This window comes from Podarcis melisellensis (genome assembly GCF_964234715.1).
Source record: "Podarcis melisellensis genome assembly, chromosome: 1".
Classification (NCBI taxonomy): domain Eukaryota; kingdom Metazoa; phylum Chordata; class Lepidosauria; order Squamata; family Lacertidae; genus Podarcis; species Podarcis melisellensis.
Window position 1 is genome coordinate 75,067,012 of NC_138528.1, and position 10,485 is coordinate 75,077,496.

Here is a 10,485-nt window from a genome sequence, read left to right on the forward strand (position 1 = left end):
CCAGAAATTGTCGTGGGGTAAAGCAGAGGGGTGAGGGGGCGGGTGACGCTGTGGGTTAAACCACAGACCCTAGGGCTTGCCGATCAGAAGCTTGGTGGTTCAAATCCCCATAGGGGGGGTGAGCTCCCTTTGCTCAATCCCTGCTCTTGCCAACCTAGCAGTTCAAAAGCACAAAGTGCAAGTAGATAAATAGGTACCACTCCGGCGGGAAGGTAAACGGCGTTTCCATGCGCTGCTCTGTTTCACCAGAAGCGGCTTAGTCATGCTGGCCACATGACCCGGAAGCTGTACTCCAGCTCCCTCGGCCAATAAAGCAAGATAAGTGCCACAACCCCAGAGTCATCCACGACTGGGCCTAATGGTCAGCGGTCCCTTTACCTTTAAAGCAGAGGGGTAGAAAGTTGGTTTTGACTTGAAAAATGCCCAAAAGAGGCCCCCGCATAGGGGCAGAAAAGAAATCCAGTTCACTTTTAAAGGTGTTGTTGTTGTTTAGTCGTTTAGTCGTGTCCGACTCTTCGTGACCCCATGGACCAGAGCACGCCAGGCACTTCTGTCTTCCACTGCCTCCCGCAGTTTACTCAAACTCATGCTGGTAGCTTCAAGAACATCTTGTCCTCTGTCGTCCCCTCTTGAACCATCTTGTCCTCTGTCGTCCCCTTCTCCTTGTGCCCTCCATCTTTCCCAACATCAGGGTCTTTTCCAGGGAGTCTTCTCTTCTCATAAGGAGGCCAAAGCATTGGAGTCTCAGCTTCAGGATCTGTCCTTCCAGTGAGCACTCAGGGCTGATTTCCTTAAGAATGGATAGGTTTGATCTTCTTGCATAGGACTCTCAAGAGTCTCCTCCAGCACCATAATTCAAAAGCATCAATTCTTCGGCGATCAGCCTTCTTTATGGTCCAGCTCTCACTCCCATACATCACTACTGGGAAAACCATAGCTTTAACTATACGGACCTTTGTTGGCAAGGTGATGTCTCTGCTTTTTAAGATGCTGTCTAGGATTGTCATTGCTTTTCTTCCAAGAAGCAGGAGTCTTTTAATTTCGTGGCTGCTGTAATCATCTGCAGTGATCATAGAGCCCAAGAAAGTAAAATCTCTTACTGCCTCCATTACTTCCCCTTCTACTTGCCAGGAGGTGATGGGACCAGTGGCCATGATCTTCGTTTTTTAATGTTGAGCTTCAAACCATATTTTGCACTCTCCTCTTTCACCCTCAATAAAAGGTTATTTAATTCCTCCTCACTTTCTGCCATCAAGGTTGTGTCATCTGCATATCTGAGGTTGTTTATTTCTTCCAGCAATCTTAATTCCAGCTAGGGATTCATCCAGCCCATCCTTTCGCATGATGAATTCTGCATATAAGTTAAATAAGCAGGGAGACAATATACAGCCTTGTCGTACTCCTTTCCCAATTTTGAACCAATCAGTTGTTCCATATCCAGTTCTAAGTGTAACTTCTTGTCCCACATAAAGGTGAAGCTACCCAATTCACACTTCCTGAAATAAAGTGTTAACTAAAATGCAGCCATCCTTCCAAATTCACACTTCTCCAAATTTTGTTATGCAATTCTCCAGTCAAGTAATGTGTACAAAAATGCATATACTAGGGTAGAGCGTGCATTAAAATGCAGACAGAAGTGAAAATAATGTACAGAAATGCATTGTATTGGGGTAAGCTGGTTGCAAAAAGTTGTATATTAATCAAAATTTCATACAGAACATGCATATTAGGATAAAATTTCTCTAGCATGCTGATGAATTTTCCTTTGGACTTGTGGAAATGTGAAGAATTGAGCTTAAGAGTGGAAAAATGAGAAACAGAGATAAACTGAAACAGATAAATTTCCCTGTCCCCATTCCTCTCTTCAGCTTCCCAGTCTCCCCAGGCTGCTAGTGATTAGGACACAATTTGTAGAAAGAGAGATTCAACTATGTCACATCTACCATGGCTCTTGAGTGTTAAAATCTGTTAGGACAAAGACTGCATCTCTTAAGAGAGAGAGATTTGTTTTATGGGAAAGACCGTTTGACAAACAAATATCGCCATCTCCTGGATTGTAACCACAATGACTGTTCAACCAAGCTTTCTCATTTGGTGATTGCTATCTGTCAATCAAAGGTCTCTCTCCATCTACTCATCAAAGAGGAACATAACATGGCAAAAGAAGGATTTTCACATTAGAATGAGCAAGGATGGCCCCAAGATTCACCAGTCATTTACATTTATTTTGTTCCAGCAAGGAAAATTAAACTTTCTATTCCACGGGATGCTGCCTTCTTCAGCAGGCACAGGAAAAGCTGAAAATATAGGCTGTTGCCTGTCAGAACTCATTCCACAATACATTAATTAATCTCTGTTAAGGGGACACATAATTTTGCCCACCAAGGGACAGAACCTCTCAGAGCTCCAGAGAAGCACAGGCCACTTCCAGCTTTTGAGGCCCCTGCCCACAATAAAAATTTAAAATGATGTACACACAACACACAAAAACAAATTAAGGCACCGCTCATTCAACAACCAGAAGTTGCTTCCTTGCTTACTTCAGACCCAGATAAAGAGATAAAAGGGTCCACATGACAGCAAGTCTTAAAACTAAATATACGGCTTAGAGGTATTTTTAATATATTAAGGGGTATAGAAATTAAATAAGCAATCAATAAGCAATCACTTTTCACCTTATAACCAGGAAATGGCTGGAACTCAGCCTATTAAAATAGTCCTATTGCTACTTGTTGCTGACTCCTCTATAGTATAGAAGCCTAAAGGAGCTTGAGTCAACCTAGCCAAGGGGATAGGAAGTTCCTTAGGCAGCCAGGGAGTCTGCAATAGCAATAGGAAAATTAGCTATCTGATGATATAAAGTAGAATATATTTGTATGTGTACATGTGGGGAGAGGGAAACAGCTGCTCCCACAGAAAACATGACAGATGCCAAACCCACACACTCCCTCAAATGTAGAGTTCCTTTTTTGCAGAACTCTAATGCTCCCAAGGCAACACTCATACTAATAAGCACTCTGTGACCTTTGAAACTCTGGCAGTGCCTTCTCTAAATCCCACACAAGTGCTCCTGGCTTGTTGGCCTCTTTATGTATCCCAAAGTTCACCAGAGAGAGCACTCAGAATAAAGACACAAGAAACGACTGTATTGTAAAGCCCGCAGCACAAACCGGGTCATTTACAATAAACTAGTTTGAGGGCACCGTAACTTATTAACCAATTTGGCATTGTTCAGTTTTGTAGTCACAGCCAGCAAGCCTGTTACAAACACAAACAAGTAGCATGCAATTGGAAGTCATTCCAGAGTGCCCTCCTTAAGTGATTCAGGCCCAGGGGAAATCAGTTTTACAGGAGCAGCAGGGTTAACATTTTCTTTTAGTGGCACATTAAACTCTATTTGAACAGGGAATCGATCCAAGGGTTTGTGGTGATCTAACAGCTGGACCCTTGCCCTACCCACTGAGCTAAATTTGAGTTCCAGAGTCCTGTTTTGAAAATCCAGCTGCATCTCAGATGTGGATTGATAATAAACAGGGTACAACAGAGTATGTCCAGAGGGCAGTCTGTCACACTCAGGGACATGTATATATCAGGAGTTAGTGCCAAGCTTTCCAGTTCACAGGGTATATCTTCCAGATCAATAAGGAAGTCTCTAACTCAATAAACCCTAGTCAGCCTGGCCAATGGTCAGGGACAATAGCTGGGGTCTAGCAACGTCTGGTGGGTCACAGATTCCCCATTCCTGTAGAACCCCAGCATCTTAGAAATTTAGCACCAGCCATCATTACACCACTCTGTTTTCTCATTTTTTCTCTGCCCAACAATGGCCTCTTATTGCATATTTTCAACCTACTAGCTCAATTTTGCATGAGTAGCCTAACATGCCAAAAACGAAACAGAAATATGCTTTCATGATAAGAGTATCACCTTACAACAAAGGAATCGTGGAAGTTGCCTTCTGCAGAGTCTGACCATTAGGCTATTTCAGCAAGCCTATCCAGACATATAACTTTTATTCTTAATTTTAAATTTTGTTGATTGTATTTTTTTAATTTTAAAATTTCACTATTTTATGTAAACTGATTAGGGGTCTTCTTCTTCTTCTTCTTCTTCTTCTTCTTCTTCTTCAGCCTATGCCGTTAAATACATAAAATTTAACATTCATTGCATCCCGTCTACACTAAGTGGCAGTGCCTCTCTGGGGTTTCAAGCTGGGAGCATTCCTAAGCCGATCTGGAGATGCTAGGGATTGCAATGGAGATATTCTGCATGCAAAGCAGATGCTCCATCGCTGAGTTTGGCATCCAGTGTCATGGTGGTATATGAAGGGTTGCTCATCTACAGGGCGGGGGGGGGGATCCTCCTCACACGTCAAAAACTAGAATGTCAAGCAGAAGCTTTGCTGTAGCATGTTCTGCTTGACATGAGGTTCTTTGTGTGAAAGGAATAGGGGCTTTTGTTTTTGCTTTGGAATAGCATTCAAACATGCATCATGAAGTAATATAGACTGGTGGGTGGCAGGTGGGGGAGACCAGCTGATTCTGTCCCTAAAATGCAGAGTGTTAAAGCTGCCTCATGGAGTTTGCTGGAATGCTCCACGTGGGGCATAATACAATTTGAAAGTTGATCTCCAGGTGGATGGCATAAATAGCCCTGCTGTCAGCACTGCATATTCTTGGCAGCTGCTGGAAGAAAACTCTACACAATTGGGGCAACCCACATGTTCCATGGCTTTCAAAAGTTAAGAGCATTTTGCATGGAGCCGCTTCGACATTTGCTAACCCTTAGAACAGTCTCCAGGGGAAGAGTGGTCAAAGAAGTGTTCTGTAGAACCCCAGACTAGAACTGACGGTGTCAGAAGTGTAAACTTGTGCCCAAGATTGAGAGGGCCTGGAGTGTGGCACATGCGTGACGTCTTGCACGTGATGTGCATGTGACGTTGCATCGTTGGGGCGATGTATGGCTTCAGTGGCCAACAGCTCCTCCTCTCTCACTCCCAGGTGAAGCTGGCCACTGAAGCCGCACTATGCTCGGCCTCCACCCCCTCAACATTGAGGGGATCCTGCCCCCCTTCCCAAATATACTGAGGAGGCCAAGGACACCTCAGCTCTATAGAATTGGCACCAGTGGAAGATGTCATAATCTTCCTTGAAGTATATGAGGTGTATAGTAAGTAAAGGTACCCCTGCCCGTACAGGCCAGTCTTGACAGACTCTAGGGTTGTGCGCTCATCTCACTCTAGAGGCCGGGAGCCAGCGCTGTCCGCAGACACTTCCGGGTCACGTGGCCAGCGTGACAAGCTGCTCCGGCGAACCGGCACCAGAACAGCACACGGAAACACCGTTTATCTTCCCACTATAAAGCGGTCCCTATTTATCTACTTGCACTTAAGGGTGCTTTCGAACTGCTAGGTGGGCAGGAGCTGAGACCGAACGACGGGAGCTCACCCCACCGTGGGGATTCGAACCGCCGACCATGCGATCAACAAGTCCTAGGCGCTGAGGTTTTACCCACAGCGCCACCCGCGTCCCAGAGGTGTATAGTAATCTAAGTTAAAAATAGAAACACGGAGCAGGAACAAGGGTGTAGACCAGCAGTGGGTAAACCTCCAGCTCACAGAAGTCCTAATTAGGTCTGCAAGGCTTCCCCACAGTCCACCATATGACAGCATTATATCTTCAGGAGATGTGACTGGATGTGAAAGTTCTGCTTGCAGTGTTTGATCTGTACATGCACTTAATCTGAACCATCACTTTGTTCCTAATAGTCTCCTTCCTCTAGCTTGTTTAGCTTTTCTTTTTCCAAAAACAGAACAGGATAATGCTACCGCTGTACAGAAATATACCAAGTTTGGACAGGAGGGGGTGGATCATACAAGGAAAGGAAGGAAAAAGAATGAGTGCCAGCCGCACGCACACTCATACACACACACATTTTAAATCCACCTAAACAAAAAATTGCAAACTTGGGAGATGATTCATAGTCATGAGGATATACTCCGGGCTTCTGGTAGGCTCCCCCACATTCAAGGTTCGAATGTGTATCAAATATCCAGTCAATCCTGTCTCTCAGCACTTTATTAGTAAAAGAAAAGAAAACAAACAAAAACATTCAATTTAGAATTTACTGGTATTTCAACATAACATTAAAAAAACAAACACCACAGAATTGTTAGTAGGTGTAATGGATTGTAACAATTATTACCGAGTCACAAATGCTTCCTTTCTGGGGAAGGTGATTGAGAATTGTGGAAACAAATATAGGGTACAGAAAGTAATTTGCTCAGAGATTACATTCAAGTGATTAAAAATAAATAAATCCTCCAGAGGATACATTTCTACCAGCAGATAAACAGCTATGCAAATAGATTGTGACCCCGAAATATTTCAGATCCTTTTGCAATAGTACATTTCTATGTTTTCAATTTGTCTGGTTGGTACAGCATTGACAGTGTTCTGTGGGGATGTGTGACCAATGAGAGAGCAGTTAATGAGTGCATGACAGCAAGGCCAATACTAGACTTGAATGGGCCCTGGATAATGGGCCCTCCAGGGGTCTGCACCGCCTAGAAAAATGACAGTGGAGGGGCTGCTACAGGCACTTCACCCGGGATCTCCTGTCTCAGCACCAGGCAGAGTGATGCTGCTGCCCATCCTCGCTGCTGCCTCTCCCCCTTAATCTGCCTGGACCAGGTGACATCAGCAGGGATCAGTGGCACTGCTCAGCCCAATACTGTTTAGATAAACTCCAGATGAAGTGGCTGCAGCAGCACCCACCACCTTCATTACTCCAGAATGCCTCTGGGCTCCTATGTTGCACTGATCCAAGTGTGGCAGTGAGCACAACACACACTATTGTGGGAAGTAAGAGGGGATATCACAAGTCCTTACAGAAATGTTTAACTTCATATCCCCTGAGCAAAAATAAGGCAGCTTCATAATCACCATGCTAACTGAAAGGCAGTAACACTGTTAGAAGAGGCGGGTGGGGATCTTGTTTCAGTAATTTCCCTAGAAGACCCAAGTGGCTTTGCTAGGAAACCTTGACTTTAACAGTCAAATAATGCAACTATTGCACACATCTTTCACTCATTCATCACAGAGATGGGCAGTGCAATTTTTCTGGAAGAAGAACTCACCATGAACTCATCCTTGTTCTTGTATAATGGCAATGGCACCCACCTGAGAGGTGTGGGAACTGAGTTCTGGTGAGTTCTGGCTGAAAAAAGCCCTGGAGATGGGGCAGAAATTTGATTCAGTTCAGAGAGAAGTGGGGGAGAGGGAGACAAGAGCCCAAGACGGGCATCAGCAGAGGGCCCTGCCAGTTGCCCACGGAAGCCAGTTGCTGATGTGTGAGTGCCCATGTGTGAGTGGGAGGTCTAAATTATGCTTGCCTGGAACCCCAAAATGCTTTTTACTAGTCAAGCTCATTTATTTATTAGCATGAAATGACCTCTAGAAAAAAATCAGATTTTAATACATGAGTCCACTTATTGCAACAGGAGCACCAACTCTGCCCCTTTTGTGAGCCATAGCCACTAATTGCAGAGAGCTAACTATCAACAATTCTGTCAAGTGACTGATGACGGGCCTGTGATCATCTTCTTTGTGTCTGATTTTGAGTCATTATTATTTTTAATTCAAACTACCACACAAACCAGGTAGCTGCTTCCATACACTGAGACCGTGAGCCACAACATCCTAAGCCACACAAATCTATCACCTGCTGCTGCCTCCCTCCCTGCTTTTTGGCTCAAGTCTGGAAAAAAGCAACAATCCTATCAAGCCAGGCCCCGATTGCAAATCAGACCAAATGGAAATAAGCAATGCATTGTTACAAAGAGCGGAGGCAGAAAGGTCAAGAGGTCAAGCCACTGTTAAATAATCAGATTTTAAACAATGCTGTTCTTAAGAATATCCTGAAATGACAAAAAGAAATGGCACACTCGAAGCATTAAGGAAATAGTTAATGTAAAATCTGGGTTGTGCAGTTGTTGACACTCTTAATGCAGTTAACAGTTTTCTTAATGAAAGGGCCAGCTTCCCAAGAACTGCAAACTGATAAGAGACAAGGAATTTTATAACCTGTGTACTATATTTGGAACACAGCCAGAGGGTCATTAAACATTGATCAAATGAAGTCTTGCTAAAAGTGCTAAACTTACCATGACCCAGTGATGGTGATCTATAGGCAAAGGATGGGCTGTGGCAAGTTGTCAATATCCTGAACGGGGCACACAAAAAGCTCCTGGGTAGAACTTTATTCAGCTTCCAGAGTCATGCACATGGGGCTTCTGCTCTAGCAAAGAGATGGTCACCATTGTCAGCTCTGCTGATCACCTGGAGAGGACAAGGGGAAACCAGCGCTATGTATTATCCCTCCTGACTATGCAATTGCTGAGGGTTGATCAGCCATGCATTTCAATTTAGTCAAAAGCAAAAACAAATTTAAGGAAAGATCTATATAGGTCATGGAATGGAATATTATATCCTGGAAAGACTTACTCCAAGCAAGTACTTACATACGGAAGCAGATAACCAGCTGGGTTTGAGTTTCCGGCATGGTGAATTTACTTGAAGGAAATGGGGAAGCCGGAGGTGAGGAACCTGTGGACCACCAGATGTTGTTGGATGATAACAGGGGTGGGGGACCTTTTCCAGCTTGTGGCCACATGCCAGTGGTGGAGAGGACCAGAGGCAAAAAATGGCAAACCAAAGATGTAAAATTTACCTTTGTACAGTAAGCTAGTTTCTACACATGCTCACATATTCTTCTTTGTCCTCCATTCAGACAAGCAAAGAGGCATTTTCAGAGTTCAAAGATATATTCCATCCACATAAAATCAGGATATGAAGCTGGGTTGCTTAGTGGCGTGGCCTGGGGAGAGTTCAGAGGGCTAGGTAGACATGCCTGGAAGTCCATATTGTACCTGAGGTTCCCCACTTCTGGGTTACAACTTTCATCATCCCTGGACACTGGCCATGCATAGTGTTCATGAATCTTGTTTTCACCTATGATGTTAATATTTTCTTGGGTCAATATTCTAGAAAAGCATTTCACCCAAATTTGTACTTGCTTTACACCAGCGTATTTTTAATCATTTGGACTGTTAGAAGATGTGTAACATTATTTTGTTACATAATTGATTTGTAATTACATAAAAGGATAAATTGGTGCCAAAGTAAATGCTACATTACGCACGGTGTTGCGACACATGCACTGCAGCGATATGACCATCAAATCCAGCAGCCATTAACTGTTCAACCATAGGTCAAATCTAGTTCAAATAAAATGAAAGAAATGTTACTCATGTCAACAGAGCTTAATAAATTAAGCTACATTAATCAATTAAAGGATAGCCATGTTGAAACAGAAGCAGGCAGGTTTCCTCGAGGATTACAATGGAGAGTTCTAGGTGGGCAATCAAGTTTAAAGAGAAGCCCTGCCAAGGAACACGGATTCTCCATGGGATGAAGCGGATTTCCGGTCCCACACTGAGGAGGAGCTAAATGAGAAACTTTGGCCCATGGCAAGGCATCAGAACACAGTACAATGTCAACTGTTGCTTAGATTTCCACAAATGATACTAGTACAGTATTACTTTAAAAAACAAACCAGCCAACCTGTGGAGTTTGCAGAAGAAGAGACTGAGCTGTATCAACATTATGCATTCTTGGAGTAGACACATTAAAATTAATGGACATGATTAATGTACATAGGTACATTAATTTCAATGGGTCTACTCCAAGTAAAACCTAGTTGGCTACAACCCATTCAGTCTGGACCTTTATTAGCAGGGAGCCATGTATCTGTGTGTGGTTTTTAACATTTTCTGATTTGCATATTTGTATTTGAGGAGTCATAGTTGGTGACTTTGTTTTGTTTTTGATTATTGATTCATTTATATTTATTTTTTAAGAGGAAACAAAAGGGGAAACACTGACATTTGCAAGTGCATAACCACAAAAGCCTGTAATAGTCTGTAAGTTACCTAAAAGATGTACTACACCTATAAAGTGTGCTGTATCTACACTTTAGATCCAGCAATTAACACAGAATCTTCCCCGTAGGCCAAGCGCTTGTCATGTTGCTGTTCTAGAGCATGTTCAATATGTCACTTATGTCTTATGCACATCCATGCTTTCCCCTTATGTGCAATTAATAGACATACCTATACACTGAGGAACTGAAGTATCACAGAGTGCAGTTGCTTTGTTTTCTCCAATCCTTCCGGCTAGTAAGCCACCTCGGATATTTAAATAAGTCAGGGGATAAATCTTTTAAGTAAATGAAGTGTCAACACAATTGCTTTACAATCTCAGTTGCTATAAATCAGGCCAAAAATTGAATACTGTTTACTTAGATGGATATGGGAAGCACATTCCTTGCAAATAGCAAAGTAACATTATGGGAGGGACACAAACAGCATGGGAGGGACCCATAAAATTTGCCCACTCCAACCCACTTTTTCTCCCTTAGATCCAA